This window comes from Dermochelys coriacea, chromosome 4 (assembly GCF_009764565.3).
Source record: "Dermochelys coriacea isolate rDerCor1 chromosome 4, rDerCor1.pri.v4, whole genome shotgun sequence".
Lineage (NCBI taxonomy): Eukaryota > Metazoa > Chordata > Testudines > Dermochelyidae > Dermochelys > Dermochelys coriacea.
In genome coordinates, this window is record NC_050071.1 from 108,144,072 (window position 1) to 108,164,897 (window position 20,826).

General features: G+C 43.7%; 2 long non-coding RNA genes across 2 annotated transcripts in view; one reads left to right on the plus strand and one right to left on the minus strand.

The window, feature by feature from the left end:
• Nucleotides 1-7,277, minus strand: part of LOC122460093 — a 19,865-nt gene extending 12,588 nt beyond the window's left edge. Inside the window, exon 1 of the long non-coding RNA XR_006281167.1 lies at nt 6,991-7,277. This is a non-coding gene — a long non-coding RNA (uncharacterized LOC122460093). The remainder of the gene's footprint in view (nt 1-6,990) is intronic.
• LOC122460094 lies at nt 4,181-15,894 on the plus strand. Its single transcript, XR_006281168.1, has 3 exons — nt 4,181-4,360; nt 10,356-10,362; nt 15,867-15,894. It is a non-coding gene; the product is annotated as an uncharacterized LOC122460094 (long non-coding RNA).
• Nucleotides 15,895-20,826: the final 4,932 nt, after the last annotated feature.

Genomic DNA, 20,826 nt, shown 5'->3' on the forward strand with positions numbered 1-20,826 from the left:
ATAGACCCACCGCACTGTGCAGTTCTGCTCGCCCCTGGGCTACTTCCTACCCGGTCTCTTGAGTGGGTCCTTCTGGTCCCTCCAACTCATCAGAGTATTGAGGTGCTGGCAGCTCCAGCTCCCCCTCCGCGTCAGGCTCACATTGGCCTGAGTTACTGCCTGGCTCCTCCAGTTCCTCCGGGTACTCTGCAGCTGGCAGTCCTGGTAGCCCCAGTCCTTCCTCCAGGTCAGGTTTCTCCTGGTCCAGGGCCTCCCCGGCTCGGCAGCAGGGTCTGAAGGGAACAACCAGCAGCCTGTGTCTGTCTCCCCTCCCCGGTGCTGCTCTGACTAGGCTAAGGGTCCCGCCCTTTGTGCTTCCCGTTCCACCCTTCCCCTTCCAGGGGTTGGAGTAAGCTTGGTCTGCTCCCCCCCACCCCCACACACACTCAGGCTGAGAGAGTGGCTCTTTATCCTCTGGTTCAGAGGGAAGCCACCCTGGCTCCCTACAAGGGGGTAAAAAACGAATGTGTGTTTACTATATGAGTGGAGTTATGCATAATTAGATCCCGAAGCAAAGTGTCCGTGACTAGTGTACTTCATTATATTTCTGCTTCTTCCTCCTATTATGTAATAATCCAGTTGTCACAAAAAAACAACAGACACACACCTAGAGTTAGCCCATGTATGTTACCAAGTTTTAGAGAAAATAGTTATAGACTAATAAGATAATTTGCTTTCATACACTGTCTCAGGTCAAATGTGGATCTTAAAATCCTTATCTGAAAACTGTTATGTGGTGAAGAATGTGCTCTGGACTCCTAAGGCCAAATTCTGCATTCTGTTACTCATTGTTTCTGAGATACAAAGGTATGAGGGGGAACCAACTACAACAATTTATATGATTATTTATTTTGCATTGCCAAATCAAAAGCCAGCAAACACTGGACAACCAATTAATTGTTAGAGCCACCTGAATAATCCCCAGTGGCTAAACAACCCTGCAACTGTAGCACTTTCTTCTGTGTGTGAGCTATCTGCAAATGCTTTGATTTTCATCCTTGATATTTTTAATTGTGCAATATCTAGTGCTTCAAATTTCATTCTATTTGTAGTGTGTGATTAGTCATCTAGGTCACATTGTGTTGTTTCTGTTCTCTGACTGGAGCTTTTCAACCAGGAGACAATTGAACTTTGAACAATGAATAACAAATACATTGTTCCTATATGAATGCTGCTGTTCTACTCCAAATACAAATATTCATACAAAAAATAGCCGTTCCCCAAATATTTGTGCAACCAAAAACCTGTTAGTGGAAATGTTCATCAATAACTATTTAAGAGGGACATGGATATGGTCAAACCAACCAGTGCTTGAAATTCAAACACTTGGAGTTCATGAACACCTTCTTGGGAGTATTTGAAGCACTCTCAATATGTTCTATTTTCAGAGATTGCATCACATAATGCATAGCAATAGTTCACAAAGGAAGGGAGGTCCTAACCCTGTAACACTGAAATCAACTGGAGTTTGCTATTGTCTTCAATGGGAGGAGGGTCAGATTCCAAATGAAGTAAGCCATGTTGGCGTGTGATTAATCTTGGTGACAGCACTGACAAATATATTTGTCCTCAGTCAGGATATACCACATCTGCTGCTTCCCCCTATCCACAAGGCTTGTTACCCTGTCAAAGAAAGCTATCAGGTTGATTTGATATGATTTGTTTTTGACAAATCCATGCTGACTGTTACTTATCACCTTATTATCTTCTAAATGGAGCAAATAATTAAGCAATCGATTTGCAAACATTATCTTTCCAGGTATAGAAGTTAAACTGACTGGTCTATAATTCCCTGGGTTGTCCTTATTTCCCTTTTTATAGATGGGCACTATATTTGCTCTTTTCTGGTCTTCTGGAATCTCTCCCATCTTCCATGACTTCTCAAAGATAATCACTAATGACTCAGATATCTCCTCAGTCAGCTCCTTGAGTATTCTGGGTTGCATTTCATCAGCTCCTGGTGACTCGAGGACATCTAATTTGTCCAAGTAATTTTTAACTTGTTCTTTCCCTATTTTAGCCTCTTCTGTTCCTACCTCATTTTCACTGGCATTCACCATGTTTGACATCCAATCACCACCAATCTTCTTGGTGAAAACCGAAACAAAGAAGTCTGCCATTTCCACATTTTCTGTTATTATTTCCCCTCCCCCTCATTGAGTAATGGGCCTGCCCTGTCCTTGGTCTTCCTCTTGCTTCTAATGTATTTGTAGAATGTTTTCTTGTTACCCTTTATTTCTCTGGCTAGTATGATCTCATTTTGTGCCTTGGCCTTTCTAATTTTGTCCCCACATACTTGTGTTATATGTTTATATTCATCCTTTGTAATTTGACCTAGTTTCCACCTTTTCTAGGACTCTTTTTTGATTTTTAGATCATTGAAGATCTCCTGATTAAGCCAAGTGGTCTCTTGCCATACTTCCTCTCTTTCCTATGCCGTGGGATAGTTTCCTTTTGTGTCCTTAATAACGTCTCTTTGAAAAACTGCCAGCTATCTTCTATTGTTTTTCCCCTTAGACTTGCTTCCCATAGGATCTTACTTACCAGCTCCCTGAGTTTGTTAAAGTCTGCCTTCTTGAAATCCATTGTCTTTATTTTGCTGTTCTCCCTCCTACCATTCCCTAGAATCATGAACACTATCATTTTATTATCACTTTCACCCAAGCTGCCTTCCACTTTCAAATTCTCAACCAGTTCCTCCCTATTTGTCAAAATCAAATTTAGAACAGCCTCTCCCCTGGTAGCTTTCTCCACCTTCTGAAATAAAAAATTGTCTCCAATACATTACAAGGACTTATTAGATAATCTGTGCCCTGCTGTGTTATTTTCCCAACAGACGTTTGGGTAGTTGAAGTGCCCCATCACCACCAAGTTCTGTGCTTTGGATGATTTTGTTAGTTGTTTAAAACAAGCCTCGTCTACCTCTTCTTCCTGGTTAGGTGGTCTGTAGTAGACCCCTACCATGACATCACCCTTGTATTTTTACCCCTTTTATCCTTACCAAGAGACTTTCAACAAGTCTGTCTCCTATTTCCATCTCAATCTCAGTCCAAGTGTATACATTTTTAAAATATAAAGCAACACCTCCTCCCTTTTTTCCCCCGACTGTCCTTCCTGAGCATGATCACAGATTGCCTTAACACATTTTGGCTTCTCTTCAATCAGCTTCCTGGATTGTTCCTAGCTGTACCTGCCCCTCCCTTTCCTTCCATACATCAAACGTGTCTCCCAAGTCATCTCCCTAACTCTTTCTACAATTCTTTCCCCTGCAGAGAGCTTCTGTGCAACAGCTCTCTCCAAACCCCTGTCATCGTGTTCTGACTCACTCTAGCTTCAGACAAGTTTCATGCTTGACCCCCCATAGCAATGCACTCCTTGCGAACCCACCCACTCCTTCTGGTTCTCAGCGTAAGTCAGATCAAGAGGCAGTGGAACATAGACAAAGCATGAAGGGACCCCATGCCAGCAACCAGTAAGGGTGTCCAGCAGAACAAAGGCAGAGGTAGATCAAGACTCATTCCAGGCAAGTATCAATCTACATTGTGTGACAAAGTTCCTCCTCTGCCTTGGTGGGTACTGCACTTTTTGCTCACCTCAGAGGTTCATGGCAGCCCTTAGTTTGGCCGCTTCTGCTAGATGCTCAAACCTGCCATTCACTCAGCTAACCTCATCACTGGGCAGCACGGGGGAAATGGAGAACAATCTCCGCAGTCTCTGTTGTCCCACTTAGTGGGTCAGGGACAGGCCAGATCCCTTTCCAATTTAGACCTTCCATTCTGGTGTTTCTCACAGACCAGGTCAACTCCTCCTGTATCCGATCATGAGTTGGGGGGATGCGGGGAACCCGGGCCCACCCTCTACACCAAGTTCCAGCCCAGGGCCCTGTGGGTAGCAGCTGTCTACAATGTTCCCTGTATCAGCTGTGTGATAGCTACAACTCCCTGGGCTACTGCCCCATGGGCTTCCCCCAGCACCTTCTTTATTCTCACTGCAGGATCTTCCTCCTAAAGCCTGATCACGCTTGAATTCTTCAGTAGCATGCCTTCTCACTCTCTGTTCCTTGCACACACTCCTACTAACTGATGGAAGGTCCTTTTTAAACCAGGTGTTCAGATTAGCCTGCCTGCCATAATTGATTCTAGAAAGTTCTTAATTGGCTCCAGGTGTCTTGATTAGCTTGCCTGTCTTAATTGGTTCTAGCAGGTTCCTGATTGCTCTAGGGCAGCCCCTGCTCTGGTCACCCAGGGAACAGACAACTGTTTATCCAGTGGACAGTATATTTGCCTTCTACCAGACTCCTGTACCCCACTGGTCTGGGTCTGTCACAATTGCTACCCAACAGCTAACCCCCCTTCTCTGATCCCTTAGATCATGCCCCTAACCTGTCCTTTAAAAATAATTTAAAAAAAAAAAAAAAGCTGGTTTCTTGGGTTGAGCATCTGGAAAGCAGACAGTCTCTGAGCAAAGATTTGCCAGTGCAAAACTAACAAAGGTAATAAGAAAATGCAAAGTAATGCACATTGAAAAACTTAATCCCAACTATACATATAAAATGATGGGGCCTAAATTAGCAGTTATCACTCAAGTAAGACATCTTGGAGTCATCGTGTATAGTTCTCTGACAACATCAACTCAACGTGCAGCAGCAGTCAAAAAAGCTAACAGAATGTTGGGGATCATTAGGGAAAGCTTAGATAATAAGATGAAAATATCATATTGCCTCTATATAAATCTATGGTCTCCCCACATCTTGAATACTGCACATAGATCTGGTCTCCCCATCTCAAAAAAAGATATATTTGAATTGGAAAAGGTACAGAAAAGGGCAACAAAAATGATTAGGGGTATGGAACAGCTTCTGTGTGAGAAGAGATTAATAAGACTGGGACTTTTCATCTTGGAAAAGGGATGACTAAGGGGGGAACATGATAGAGGCCTATAAAATCATGACTGGTGTAGGGAAAGTAAATAAGGAAGTGTTATTTACTCCTCATAACACAAGAACTAGGGGTCACCAAATGAAATTAATAGGCAGCAGCAAACAAAAGGAAGTATTTCTTCACACAACATACAGTCAACCTGTGGAACTCTTTGCCAGAGAATGTTGTGAAGGCAAAGACTATAACAGAGTTCAAAATAGAACTAGATAAGTTCATGGAGGATAGGTCTATCAATGGCTATTAGCCAGGATAGGCAGGGATGCAAAACCATGCTCTGAAGTGTCCATAGCCTCTGTTTGCCAGAAGCTGGGAATGGGCAACAGGGGGTAGATCACTTGATGATTCTGCTCATTCCCTCTGAAGTACCTGGCATTGGTCACTGTCAGAAGACAGGATAAATGGACCATTGGTCTGACCTAGTATGACCATTCTTTTGTTCTTATGTAAGAAAGGGATTGCATTTTTAACCTTCCTAACAATGGAGAGTAATAAATTCAAATTAAAAAATTACATTAACTGATAAGGCATCTCCTTTTAAAACCTACAGATTAGCATACACAAAACCAACCGAAAAAAACACTTCCCAATATTCCCCTAGGATGGAGAAATGTTAGAAATATGATTTTTGGATTTGTCCAAAATAGTCTTTTTTTTTTAGTTTTACTCAGAAATAGTAGAGAAAAAGCACACAAAACAAAAAAAGGAAAGCAATATGTCTTTATTTTATAGTCCCCAAGCAGAGACTGCAATATGCTTGGATTGGAAACCGCAGTAAGTGTAGTTAAAAGATGTATGTCTTAGTTTTTAATAAGGTCCACTTTATTTGTCAATGCACACATTCCTGCAGGATGTGAGAGAGAAACACCATAATTTGCTCTCTGGAAACTGCAAACATGGCTCTAGGTGAATATTAATACAGTTCAGTCCTGTGAATGAGGTAATTATTTGCTCCCCAAAGAACTCATCTCCCAGCCCTTCGGAGTTTTTCATTCATGTGGTGCAAAGTAAGAATTCTAGTCCACAGGCATACTGTGCTAACAGAGTCTCACAAAACAGACATTGGTCCTTCTTCTTATAGGCCCCTATTCAGCAAAGTACCTAATCATGCATGTAACACTAAGCATTTTACAGGTTTGATTGAAATTATTCAGTTCATTCCCCCTGTGCAAACTCATGGACTACAAAAGGGCTGCCCAGGTCAGTAAAAGGAGAATCTGGGCCTAGAGTTTAGGTCAAGTGGAGAGGAAGGATATATGGATTCTCTTGCTGTATCTTACTCACTGTGGGCCTGATCCAGCTGCCATAAAGGTCCGTGGCAAGGTTCTCATTGACTATGTTACTGGTTTAAAACTCTGGGCTGATAATATGGTGCTGTAACATTGAGCACTTGCTGTTGCATCTCATCTTGTTGTGTACATACAATTAAATGGAACTTCAACTATTACTCTATAATACTCTATTATATTATTACTAAATTATTATAAATTATTATTATTACTCTATAATACTCTATTATATTATTACTAAATAATTACTATTATTATTAAATATTACTCTATGCTTTTATACTACTACAAGATCAAATCAGGCCCTTAATATAATTTGTAATGGTTTAAATCCTTGGTTGTTTAGGAAAGTGTGCATTATATTTTCCATACAAAGCTGATTTAAGTTTTAATTAAAGGAATTTGGGCCAGTGATTATTAGTTGTACTATAACAGTGCCTACCTACAGGGCCCCATTGAGACCTGGGCCCTATTGTACTTACACATAGTAAGAAACTATTCCTATCCTGAAGTGCTTGCAATCTAAATAAACAAGAAAACAGTTGGGAAAAGAAAGTATTATCAATTTTACATATGTGAGGCACAGAGATTGTGGCTTGCTCAATTTTACACAAGGTGGCTGTATCCCAACCAGAAACTAAAACAGATCGCCAGAGTCCTAAGCTAGTGCTTAAAAAAAGTAGTTTACAAATACATGTAAAAACCACAAGACCATCTTTCCTTACCCTCAAACCTTCTTCTTCCTCCTCCTGGGCCTCACATTCCTGTTCTCACAGCTAGCCAGTAGTATCCATAGCTGGAGACCTGGATGTCATGTGGGTTTAACTGAAAAAAAGGACTTGATTAGAATAAGGAGAAGCATCCTTTCTCTAACATTATTCTGTCTTTTCCTTGCTACTTCGCCGCATAGAATTTATGCCTAGAACCTTCCCCAGCCTTTCCTATCTGGCTTCCTGTTATCAATTTCAAGATATAATACACACATCCTCATCTCTTCCTTCCTTTTTCCTGAGTAAACAATCTCTCACAAAGAGAAAAGGAGTACTTATGGCACCTTAGAGACTAACAAATTTATTTGAGCATAAGCTTTCGTGAGCTACAGCTCACTTCATCGGATGCAAGCAAGTAGCTCACAAAAGCTTATGCTCAAATAAATTTGTTAGTCTCTAGGGTGCCACAAGTACTCCTTTTCTTTTTGCAAATACAGACTAACACAGCTGCTATTCTGAAATCTCTCACAGGAATTAAAATTTAGTAACCATTGTATGCCATGTTGTTGTAGCTGTGTTGGACCCAGGATACTAGAGATACAAGATGGGTGAGCTAATATCTTTTATTGGTCCAACTTCTGTTGTCTCACCTACAGAAGTTGGTCCAATAAAAGATACTACCTCACCCACTTTCTCTCTCTATTTAACAACCCAATATTTATTTGGACAACTCACTAGCTTCACTGTCCCTCTGCCTTGAGGTTAATTCACTTGGATTATTAGGACTTTTCCCAACATGATCCTCTCTGTTCATTAGCTGTGATGTGATTCCTACTAAAGCCATGCAGAAATTCAGTATATTGTTGATCAGTGGCAACCATGGAGGAGAACAGTCATGTCAAGTGACAGCAATTGGTGTTGTCCAATATTTTTCTTCCCTGAGTTTCCTAAAGACTGGTCGCCAATTTTAAGCTTGGGTAAATTTCAAGCTTTTACAGTTTGAGGGTTAAAGAATAAAGTCACATGTACACTTATTTCAGTCACAGGTTTCTGCTTGCTTATGGAGAGATGGTACAGGTGAGCAGTCACCTTGAATATGAATATCCAAACAAACAACTTCACAAGAGTACTTTCCCTGCATGAGAAAAATGCTGCATCTGCGGTCTCACAATTCTCCACAGTTTCATGCCAATTAAAAGTGAAATAGTTATTAAACAAGGCTTGGGTTAGAGGGGTTTTCAACTTACTGAAGTGTTATTCACCACCTACATTATTAAAATGAGAAGGAAATAGTATGTATTAATAAACACCTCTTCGGAGGCTTTTAATATCTCATAAATATGTTACATTCTTGTCACTTGGAAGGTTTAATCATCTACTCTCACTTTCTATTCCACAACTGTAACTTTTTTGTGCTGGCTTTTCCTCTTCTAGGCAGAGGCTGCAGCAGTAGTTATGGAAATTAGCTCTGAGTCCCCACCAGTACACATTTTAAAATAGCATTATCACTGCAGCTTTGTGGCGTATCAGTTACTGTCAGTGTTTGAATATGTTCCTGTAAACAATCTCTTGTTAATCTTCTGAATGCAGAATCTATAAAATCCTGTAGCAAAAAGGGAATATGAAAAAATTTCTGTGATCACAATTCCCTGAAGATATATATTTCTGGAGGACTTTAAACAATACCCTATACCTATTGAAGCTAACTGTGCTGGGTCTCCGGGAATACAACTTTTCATGTTTATTATTGCTATATATGTACTTTACCTAGTTACCATTTTTTTTATCAGTTTCTATTTTCTAGTCTCACATATCAGTGTGTGGCAATTTAGAAGTAACTAGCTACATAAACAGCTCCTGTGCAGAATGGCTTCTGAACAAAAAGATGAACCTGTTTTCCTCACATGCTATGTAAATTTAGAACTGTTGCGTGTTTGTCTCCATTAGCAAACCTAGAAGAATGCCCAAAGAACATTTGCTGCCTGAATGATAGAAGGCAAAACTCTGCCATTGACAGGGACTTCAGTGATGAAGGATCAAGCCCTTAGTAACCGACTGAGAAATCCCTTTTCCAGGTAACCCATTTGAAATATTATTGTAAATATTTCTCAGATGTATTCCAATTGTTCTATTGATGGTAGAATAAAACATAGTAATTAGTGATATTTGCAGAGCACCATAAAATACCGTATTTCTCAGAAAAAGAAACAAAGGGCTTGTCTACATAAAAAATTAGATAGTGGTAAGCTGGGTTGTGAATCTACCCACAAGCCTGATGAGGTCTAAGGCCATGTCTACACTGCAAATTTATGTTGACGCAACTTACATCAGCATAAGCTTCCGCAGTTAGTACATTGCTTGTGCATGTACATACTTGGCTCCTTGTGAGCAATGCCCGTACTCACCAGGCATGCTTGTATTGATGCACAGAGTAGGGCACCATGTCTAGGTATTCCCTTGTACAACTTGCCACCACTCAGCATGCTGTCTTTTGGGAAGTTTTGACAATTCATGATGGAGCCGAAATGAATCACGTGGGGTGACTGGGAATATGGGTCAACTTTCCAGTTTGCAACTTCTCCATCCCTTCATGTTATCTGTATCCCATTAATTTTCACAACTTATTTTCAAAATCCCAACAAACCCATGCCACCTTCCTCGCTGTCCACCATCTCTGGCAGAAGCATGGAGTCTGCACATCTCTGCACTATTGTCATGATCACTGAAAGCAGAGGGTGCCCTATTCTGTAGTATTTGCAGAGCCATAAGAAGCAGCAAACCAGTGGGGAACATGATGATTTCTTGGAGAACAGATTGCTGTGGGACATAGCCAGAACCAATTCAAGGTTGTTGGTGGAGTTCATGGAGCAGCTGCAGAGGGTGGAGCACTGCTTCTAGGCCCAAGAACTGAACACTGACAGCTGGGATCACATTGTAATGCAGGTTTGGGATGATGAGCAGGGGCTGCAGAACTTTCAGATGTGCAAGGCCACATTCCTGAGTCAATGTGCAGAGCTCCCCCCAGCCCTCCAACACAGGGATATCAAAATGAGAGGTGCACTGACAGTGAAGAAGCGAGTGGCAACTGCACTGCGGAAATTTGCAATGCCAGATTGCTACCTGTTAGTCAGAAATAAATTTGGAGTTGGGAAATCCACCATGGGGGCCATTAATTGCTATGCAGACAGGGCTGGATTTCCAATTAGGCACAATAGGCATGTGCATAGGGTGCCAGCATCCTGGGGGCACTTGACCTCTCTAAAACTCTGTGCAACACAAAGGTCAGTTGTAGGCAAGGTGGGGCGCAAGGTATAAATCCGGCCCTGTTTGCAGGACTGTGACTCTCGACAATGTGCAGGACATAGTGGAAGGATTTGCAGCAATAGGGTTCCCAAACTGTAGTGAAGCAATAGATGGCACACATATCCTTATTTTGGCATCAGACCACCTTGCCACAGAGTACGTTAACAGAAGCTCTACTTTTCTATGGTTATACAAGCACTGATGGATTGCACTGGGGATGCTTCACTGACATCAAAGTGGGTGGTTAGGGAAGGTGCATGACGCTCACATCTTTAAAAACACAGGACTTTTCAGAAAGCTGCAAGCAGGGACTTTCTTTCCCTCTTGATGGATTACCATTGGGAATGTTAAAATGCCAGTAGTGATCCTGGACAACCCAGCCTTCTTGTTGCTCCCCTGGCCATACACCAATCATCTCGATAGCCCCAAGGAATGGATTCAACTCCTGGCTCAGCAGGTACAGAATGACAGTTGAATGTGCTTTTGGTAGATCGAAGGGTCACTGGCATTGTTTACTCACAAGATTGGATCTCAGTGAAAAAAAATCCCAATGATTACAGCTGTCTGCTGTGTCTTGCATAATATCTGTAATGCAAAGGGAAAAAGTGGAGCAGCTGTCTAAACTATCAGACACAAGGGCTATTAGAAAAGCTCAAAGCAAAGCTATATAGCTTGGGGAGGCTTTGAAAGACCATTTTAACAGGAAGTCACAGTAAAGTGTTTGTTGTAATGTGCTCTTCCTTCCCTTCCTTTTCTGTGGCCTCTGAGGAATGGTGTGGTGATTGCTGTGCATAGTGTCAACACATCTATTTGTGTCTTAGCCTATCAGTTGTGTCACATTGTCAGCAACAAGAAATAGGTCACTTTCAGACCTGTTAAGCACTTGGTAGCAGATGTTGCAAACTAATAAAGCTGAATTATGTTTTAAATGATAGAAATTTATTTTGCAAAAGAACTTGGTTGGGGGAAAAGAAGCCATAATATTTAAAAATAAATATATTTAAAACTTTAATAAATTAAGAGAACCAAACTTATGAAAAGGAAAGAACATTCATGTCCATTTCAGCTCCACATAGACCAGCTGTGGCTTTCATGTGAAGCTGTGATTGTCTAATATCCTCCTGGGTTGGAATGTAAAAATAGTTCAGCAACCCCTGATGCCATGTGGAATGCTAGGGGGTGGGGGAGAAGGGGTCCGATATTGAAGGGGCTGCAGAGGGAGGCAAGCCTAGAATTGTTGAACCTGTAGGTCCACCAGAATCTGCAGCATCTGTTTGCTGCCTGAGAAGACCCATTATGTCCTGGTGCATCTCCCTTCCCTTTACCTGCTGGGACTCCTGGACCTTACTCCTCTCCACTCTTTCTTCTCTAGGAGGTTTGCAATTTGCTGTCTGCTCTCACAATCTGATACAGCATTGGCTTGTCATCCCGAGTCCTCTTCTTTCTCCTCCTCATCTGACTCAGGTGTTCTGCAGGTGTGGAGCAGGATGGTAGCCGCAATTTTAGCAGCTACAGACAAAATACACAGAAATCTATTCACTATGGAAAGTGAAACTTAAGTTGCAGCACTCACTCCCCTTGCTCCCCTAAAGATTTTAGGACTACATTATCACATCTGCTTGGGATTGCTTGGGCACGGCCCTAGTCATGGTGAGTACAGCCTGCAGGGCATTAGGGAAATGAGGAGGGAATTGCTCAGTTGCTTGAATCTAGTTGTATAGGGCAATGGCACTGAATATTGGCACTGTTTTCCATGGATGGTGGTGATTTTAGCTGAAATCTCACTCCTGAGGGCAACAAAGGCAGAGAGAGCACAGTTGCTGCTGGCATCCTGAAGCTGCTCAGGTCCACATGCTGCTAGCCTGAGTACTGCAATGGTGCCTGCTGAAGTTATCGCTGAGTGCCATAGCAGTGTCCTACCACAGAGGAAGAAATAAGGCAGTCCTCCCTAGAAACTTTCAGCAGAAGATTGCAGAGTACCTCTATAAAACTTTCATTGAGATCTCTCAGGAGGAGACAAGGGACATCCCTGTGTACATAAACTACTCCACATGCCCCTCCCAACTTTACAGGGGAGTGCAAAGCAGATAGGAATTCAACCTGTCGGTTGTAGCACTACCTCTTCTAGCATGAGTAAATTAATGAAGAGTCAGAAGCTGTGCCCTGCTATTTTGGGGGTGCCATCCCTGTAATGGCAAATGCATTGCACAACTTACCCAAGGTTCCTTCCCCTTCATCGGGCTCACCCATGCTCAACGGCAGGAACTGGCTGGACTGTGGTGGAGTCAAAAATAGCCCTGGCTCCCTGCAGCTGGATCCCCAGTTGTCTGTTCCCCATCCTCCTCCTCTTCACTATTCATGGCAGGTGTTTGTGACTCAGGCTCCTCAAAGGTATACACGGTGGGGTGGGGGTGGCAGTCGGGTCTCTGCCAAGTACAGCATACAGCTCATTGTAAAAGTGGCAAGTCTGTGGTTCAGCACCCAATTGATTGTTTGCCTCCCTGCCCTTCTGCTATGCCTGCTACAACTCCTTGGCTTTCATGATGCTGGTCCCTGTAGTACCTCTTCTCCTGCATCCCTTGAGCAATCTGCTCGTCAATGCTGATGTGTCTACAGCTGGCTCAGAGCTATACCTGCACAGCCTCTTCTCCCCACAGGCCCAGGAGATCCAATATCTCCTGTCTGCTCCAGACAGGAACGCATCTGGAGAGTGTAGCCAGCATGGTCAGCTGGCCAGTTGCACTCAACAATGGAGAGCTGCTAGGTGTACTCGCCAAGCTGGGCAACTAGGAAAAGGCATTTCAAAAATTTGTGGGCTTTAAAGGGGAAGTGGGGCTTCTGGTTAACATGATCCTGGGGCAGTGGAGGTCATAATGGTGACCAGAGTAGTCAGCTAGGGCATTGTGAGACAGCTGCTGAAGGACTGTTAAAGTTGGCATAAGTAACGCAGTGTCTAAACTCATGCTGCATCAATCTCAGTACATCAACAATACTGCTTGGGGAGGTGATGTTACAATGTCGGTGTACTTACATCAGCAGGAGACAAATTTAAGTGTAGACACATGCATGACTAGGTCAGTGCAAGGGGGCATATGTCAACATAGTGTTGTAGCATAGACCAGTCCTAACTGCCCGTGTGCACCCTTCTATCATGCGTTAACAGTCTGTTAGAGCACTTTGCTCGAGTCCACTTTGAAACAGTCTTTGGCTAGCTCAAAGTGCATTAACAGTTCATTAATGTCAGCAGGATGCACACACACACACATAATGACAGGTTACAGAGTAGCAGCCATGTTAGTCTGTATTCGCAAAAAGAAAAGGAGTACTTGTGGCACCTTAGAGACTAACAAATTTATTAGAGCATAAGCTTTCGTGAGCTATAGCTCACTTCATCGGATGCATTTGGTGGAAAAAACAGAGGGGAGATTGATATACACACACAGAGAACATGAAACAATGGGTTTATCATACACACTGTAAGGAGAGTGATCACTTAAGATAAGCCATCACCAGCAGCGGGGGGGGGGGGGGGGGAAGGAGGAAAACCTTTCATGGTGACAAGCAAGGTAGGCTATTTCCAGCAGTTAACAAGAATATCTGAAGAACAGTGGGGGGTGGGGTGGGGTGGGGTGGGGTGGGGGGGGAGAAATACCATAGGGAAATAGTTTTACTTTGTGTAATGACTCATCCATTCCCAGTCTCTATTCAAGCCTAAGTTAATTGTATCCAGTTTGCAAATTAATTCCAATTCAGCAGTCTCTCGTTGGAGTCTGTTTCTGAAGCTTTTTTGTTGAAGGATAGCCATTCTTAGGTCTGTAATCGAGTGACCAGAGAGATTGAAGAGTTCTCCAACTGGTTTTTGAATGTTATAATTCTTGACGTCTGATTTGTGTCCATTCATTCTTTTACGTAGAGACTGTCCAGTTTGACCAATGTACATGGCAGAGGGGCATTGCTGGCACATGATGGCATATATCACATTGGTAGGTGCGCAGGTGAACGAGCCTCTGATAGTGTGGCTGATGTGATTAGGCCCTATGATGGTGTCCCCTGAATAGATATGTGGACAGAGTTGGCAACGGGCTTTGTTGCAAGGATAGGTTCCTGGGTTGGTGGTTCTGTTGTGTGGTGTGTGGTTGCTGGTGAGTATTTGCTTCAAATTGGGGGGCTGTCTGTAAGCAAGGATTGGCCTGTCTCCCAAGATCTGTGAGAGTGATGGGTCGTCCTTCAGGATAGGTTGTAGATCCTTGATGATGCGTTGGAGAGGTTTTAGTTGGGGACTGAAGGTGATGGCTAGTGGCGTTCTGTTATTTTCTTTGTTGGGCCTGTCCTGTACTAGGTGACTTCTGGGTACTCTTCTGGCTCTGTCAATCTGTTTCTTCACTTCAGCAGGTGGGTATTGTAGTTGTAGGAATGTATGATAGAGATCTTGTAGGTGTTTGTCTCTGTCTGAGGGGTTGGAGCAAATGCGGTTATATCGTAGAGCTTGGCTGTAGATAATAGATTGTGTGGTATGATCTGGATGAAAGCTAGAGGCATGTAGGTAGGAATAGCGGTCAGTAGGTTTCCGATATAGGGTGGTGTTTATGGTGACCATCGCTTATTAGCACCGTAGTGTCCAGGAAGTGGATCTCTTGTGTGGACTGGTCCAGGCTGAGGTTGATGGTGGGATGGAAATTGTTGAAATCCTGGTGGAATTCCTCAAGGGCTTCTTTTCCATGGGTCCAGATGATGAAGATGTCATCAATGTAGTGCAAGTAGAGTAGGGGCATTGGTGACGAGAGCTGAGGAAGCGTTGTTCTAAGTCAGCCATAAAAATGTTGGCATACTGTGGGGCCATGCGGGTACCCATGGCAATGCTGCTGATTTGAAGGTATACATTGTCCCCAAATGTGAAATAGTTATGGGTGAGGACAAAGTCACAAAGTTCAGCTACTAGGTTAGCCGTGACATTATCGGGGATACTGTTCCTGACAGCTTGTAGCCCATGTTTGTGTGGAATGTTGGTGTAGAGGGCTTCTACATCCATAGTGGCTAGGATGGTGTTTTTAAGAAGATCACCAATGGACTGTAGTTTCCTCAGGAAGTCAGTGGTGTCTCAAAGATAGCTGGAAGTGCTGGTAACGTAGGGCCTGAGGAGGGAGTCTACATAGCCAGACAATCCTGCTGTCAGGGTGCCAATGCCTGAGATGATGGGGCGTCCAGGATTTCCAGTTTTATGGATCTTGGGTAGCAGATAGAATACTCCAGGTCGGGGTTCTAGGGGTGTGTCTGTGCGGATTTGTTCTTGTGCTTTTTCAGGGAGTTTCTTGAGCAAATGCTATAGTTTCTTTTGGTAACTCTCAGTGGGATCAGAGGGCTTGTAGAAAGTGGTGTTGGAGAGCTGCCTAGTAGCCTCTTGTTCATACTCCGACCTATTCATGATGACGACAGCACCTCCTTTGTCAGCCTTTTTGATTATGATGTCAGAGTTGTTTCTGAGACTGTGGATGGCATTGTGTTCTGCATGGCTGAGGTTATGGGGCAAGCGATGCTGCTTTTCCACAATTTCAGCTCATGCACGTCGGCGGAAGCACTCTATGTAGAAGTCCAGACTGCTGTTTCAACCTTCAGGAGGAGTCAGGTGCTGTCGTCATCATGAATAGGTCGGAGTATGAACAAGAGGCTACTAGGCAGCTCTCCAACACCACTTTCTACCCTCTGATCCCACTGAGAGTTACCAAAAGAAACTACAGCATTTGCTCAAGAAACTCCCTGAAAAGGCACAAGAACAAATCCGCACAGACACACCCCTAGAACCCCGACCTGGGGTATTCTATCTGCTACCCAAGATCCATAAAACTGGAAATCCTGGACGCCCCATCATCTCAGGCATTGGCACCCTGACAGCAGGATTGTCTGGCTATGTAGACTCCCTCCTCAGGCCCTACGTTACCAGCACTCCCAGCTATCTTCGAGACACCACTGACTTCCTGAGGAAACTACAGTCCATTGGTGATCTTCTTAAAAACACCATCCTAGCCACTATGGATGTAGAAGTCCTCTACACCAACATTCCACACAAACATGGGCTTCAAGCCGTCAGGAACAGTATCCCCGATAATGTCACGGCTAACCTAGTAGCTGAACTTTGTGACTTTGTCCTCACCCATAACTATTTCACATTTGGGGACAATGTATACCTTCAAGTCAGCGGCACTGCGATGGGTACCCGCATGGCCCCACAGTATGCCAACATTTTTATTGCTGACTTAGAACAACGCTTCCTCAGCTCTCGTCTCCTAATGCCCCTACTCTACTTGCGCTACATTGATGACATCTTCATCATCTGAACCCATGGAAAAGAAGCCCTTGAGGAATTCCACCAGGATTTCAACAATTTCCATCCCACCATCAACCTCAGCCTGGACCAGTCCACACAAGAGATCCACTTCCTGGACACTACGGTGCTAATAAGCGATGGTCACATAAACACCACCCTATATCGGAAACCTACTGACCGCTATTCCTACCTACATGCCTCTAGCTTTCATCCAGATCATACCACACGATCTATTGTCTACAGCCAAGCTCTACGATATAACCGCATTTGCTCCAACCCCTCAGACAGAGACAAACACCTACAAGATCTCTATCATGCATTTCTACAACTACAATACCCACCTGCTGAAGTGAAGAAACAGATTGACAGAGCCAGAAGAGTACCCAGAAGTCACCTACTACAGGACAGGCTCAACCAAGAAAATAACAGAACGCCACTAGCCATCACCTTCAGCCCCCCACTAAAACCTCTCCAACGCATCATCAAGGATCTACAACCTATCCTGAAGGATGACCCATCACTCTCAAAGATCTTGGGAGACAGGCCAGTCCTTGCTTACAGACAGCCCCCCAATCTGAAGCAAATACTCACCAGCAAACACACACCACACAACAGAACCACCAACCCAGGAACCTATCCTTGCAACAAAGCCCGTTGCCAACTCTGTCCACATATCTATTCAGGGGACACCATCATAGGGCCTAATCACATCAGCCACACTATCAGAGGCTCGTTCACCTGCGCATCTACCAATGTGATATATGCCATCATGTGCCAGCAATGCCCCTCTGCCATGTACATTGGCCAAACTGGACAGTCTCTACGTAAAAGAATGAATGGACACAAATCAGACGTCAAGAATTATAACATTCAAAAACCTGTTGGAGAACACTTCAATCTCTCTGGTCACTCGATTACAGACCTAAGAGTGGCTATCCTTCAAAAAAAAGCTTCAAAAACAGACTCCAACGAGAGACTGCTGAATTGGAATTAATTTGCAAACTGGATACAATTAACTTAGGCTTGAATAGAGACTGGGAATGGATGAGTCATTACACAAAGTAAAACTGTTTCCCCGTGTTATTTCTCCACCCCACCCCACCCCACCCCCCACTGTTCCTCAGATATTCTTGTTAACTGCTGGAATTAGCCTACCTTGCTTGTCACCAAGAAAGGTTTTCCTCCTCCCCCCCACCTCCCCGCTGCTGGTGATGGCTTATCTTAAGTGATCACTCTCCTTACAGTGTGTATGATAAACCCATTGTTTCATGTTCTCTGTGTGTGTATATCAATCTCCCCTCTGTTTTTTCCACCAAATGCATCCGATGAAGTGAGCTGTAGCTCACGAAAGCTTATGCTCTAATAAATTTGTTAGTCTCTAAGGTGCCACAAGTACTCCTTTTCTTTTTGTGAATACAGACTAACACGGCTGCTACTCTGAAACCTATACTAGCTGGCGTTTCCTAGCTGCAGAAGATTTCATGTCCAGATATATCACATTGCTGTAGTCCTGCCAAGAGTGACAAAGGCATGAATAACTAAGATCATTCCATCACCCACCAAGATGGGCCAGAGTCTTGTTGTGAAATGGAGATGGCAGAAAGCATTATTCATAAATGCTGCTATGTGAACACGTTACATCAGTGAGTAATCTAGCTCCTGCCACAAAACAATGGCCAGCAGAGGGTAGATGCATAGTTATCTTTTCAACCCTCATCCAAAGAAGGCTTCACCATCTGAAAGGAAGGTGCAGCACATGTACTCTCCTTGAGATGCAATCTGTTCCCCAGCTTCCCCTGGGGCCATATGGTTTGTCCCAGCAAAGGACTGTGTGCCTAAATAGCAGTTAGTTAAACAGCTAAATAAAATATTACTATAGGCTAAAAAAAAAAATCAAGTCAAGGCTGAGCCATTTTCCCCTCACACTCAAAGTTCAAATGTTCCTGTGCAAATGTATTCTTTTTGTTAAATAATATCAGCATATTTCATTCTGTAGACTTTTTGGAGTGTGGCCTCTTATAGTTAGCTCATTAGTGAACAGCTCATGTAATCAATAAGTTGCCAACTGTGAGACTAAGAGTTTCTTATCCACAGCTTTGCATGTTCCACTGTTCTCAGAAATATTGATGAAACAGCATCCTGCTTTACTTAAAACAGTATCTCTCTTTTTGCTCTGTTTTAGCTTGTGTATCACAATAATTGGAATTTTCTTGACATTGCAACTACCCCCATCTATGCCTAAAGTATTTTTTCCACTCAGCCGGTGTATTACAGCTTTACCTATCAGCTACATATAGTTATTCAAGAGACATTCTTCTTTTTTTTCCCCAAAAACGTACCAAGTTTTGAGGTGTTTTGCACTTCCATAGGATTCATTATGAGATATCCTATAGTATGTATAAAGTATTACTATGGACCAAATCCCCTCACAGGTGCTTTTAGACACATTTGCACCTTCCAGATTCTGAGTAGCCCAGGAGCCACTCTGGCTCCAGCACAGTGCTGGGGCTGTTCTAACTCATGGCAGCTTTAAAGAGCTGTCAATAAGCTGCTCTGCTCTCCATCACTGACTAAACCACCAACAGCAACTGAGATGGGGGAGGCACAGCCACTTGCATGCCAATCTTACCCTGTCCCCTGTTCCTCAGGGGTCATTTCTGCAAGAGTAAAGAGGCTATAACTGGACGTTGGGTCTGGTTCTATACATTTCTGTATGCGTTTGATGAGTGTCTGAATTTTGCATACCTAGAAGATGGCATTAAACCAAATTTTAATGTAGGTTTATTTTGAATAAAATGTATGCTGCTTTAAATTCCTTACTTTTACCCCCAACCCCCCCCCCCCCCCCCCCCCACACACACACACAGTCTTCTTTTTTTTGGTAAGCCGGTAACCAGTTTTTTTTAATTGCTTCCTTTATACATTTGAACTTCAAGATTTCTAAATTACACTCCCACTCTTTCCAAACAATCTGAACATAGGTAGTGCGTAATGGAGGCTGGTGGGAAGCTAGGCCTCCCCAAACCTCGTGCCACTGGGGAGGAAGCAATGGTGGATTTGGGGGCCCCATAAAAATCTCCCCCCACCACAATCCCAGGGCACAGAGCTTTTCCGGTCTCAGGGCTGCAGCAGGGGGAGGAGGGATAAGGAGCGAGTGAGGGGAGGCAGGGCCTCAGTGGGGAAGAGGCAGAGTGGGGGTGGAACGGAGGTGGGGCCGTTGGCAAAACGAGGGTGGGGCTGTGGGGGAAGAGGTGGAATGGGATGGGGCCATGAGTGGGGCCACGGGCGGAAGGGGAGGAATGGGGGAGCTCTGGTAAGGGCTGAGAGCTCTGCTGCAGTCCCAGCTGACACTGAGAGCTTGACCCCAGCCAGGGATGAGCTCTCAGTTCCCCTCTCCGCCCAGTGGCCCAGACCAAGCTCCCAGCCTTCCCCCTGCCCCAGCCAAGGCCATGGCGGGGCTGAGAGCAGTGAGTCGGGGCATGGCCTCAGCCGGAAGAGGTGGGGCCTTGGCCAGAAGAGGCGGGGCAAGGGGCTAGCCTCCCCCAGGGGAAGCTTCACCCGGTGCCCATGATCTCAAATCATTTCTATAAACCACAGATACATGAATCAATAGTGCACCTGGTTAAAGATTCCAAAGACTCAAGGTTTAAACTATACGAGTGTATAAGAGGGATTTGGCCTGTTGAAATAATTTAGATGTAATAAATGGGTCCAAAGAGCCAAAGGTGTTAATGTGATCCAGTCACTGTCTAAACAAGCTCTAAACAAGTTCCAGGGTTTGATATAGAGAGACCTGTCAGCCTGCTTAATACCATGGCAAACACTGCATTCAAAATCCTTTTAGCCTTTTATTAAAGATATACCAAAGAAGGAAAAACAGCTAAAGCATTTGAAATGTTAAGTACTAAATAAAGCTTTCATATTAACAACATCCTTTGTTTTCTTTCCCTTTAGCTGGAGAGAGTTTTTTAGAAGGAAAAATCCCTTTGTTTGACGGTCTTTTATGTGGTATTAAAAATGATAATAACTGTCCTTCTGGGAGAAAGAGAAGACATTAGTGGAGATGGGCTGGAGCTGTCATTGCCGTAGCTGTTGCACTTTTGTCTCTGGTATTGACTTTCACTTTCAATCTCACTGCTAAAAACCATAGACACAGCACAACTGAGATGCATCAGGCTGTTTAGGGTATTGCTTTTAGCTGCCCCTTTCTGGTCACAGCTTTACAG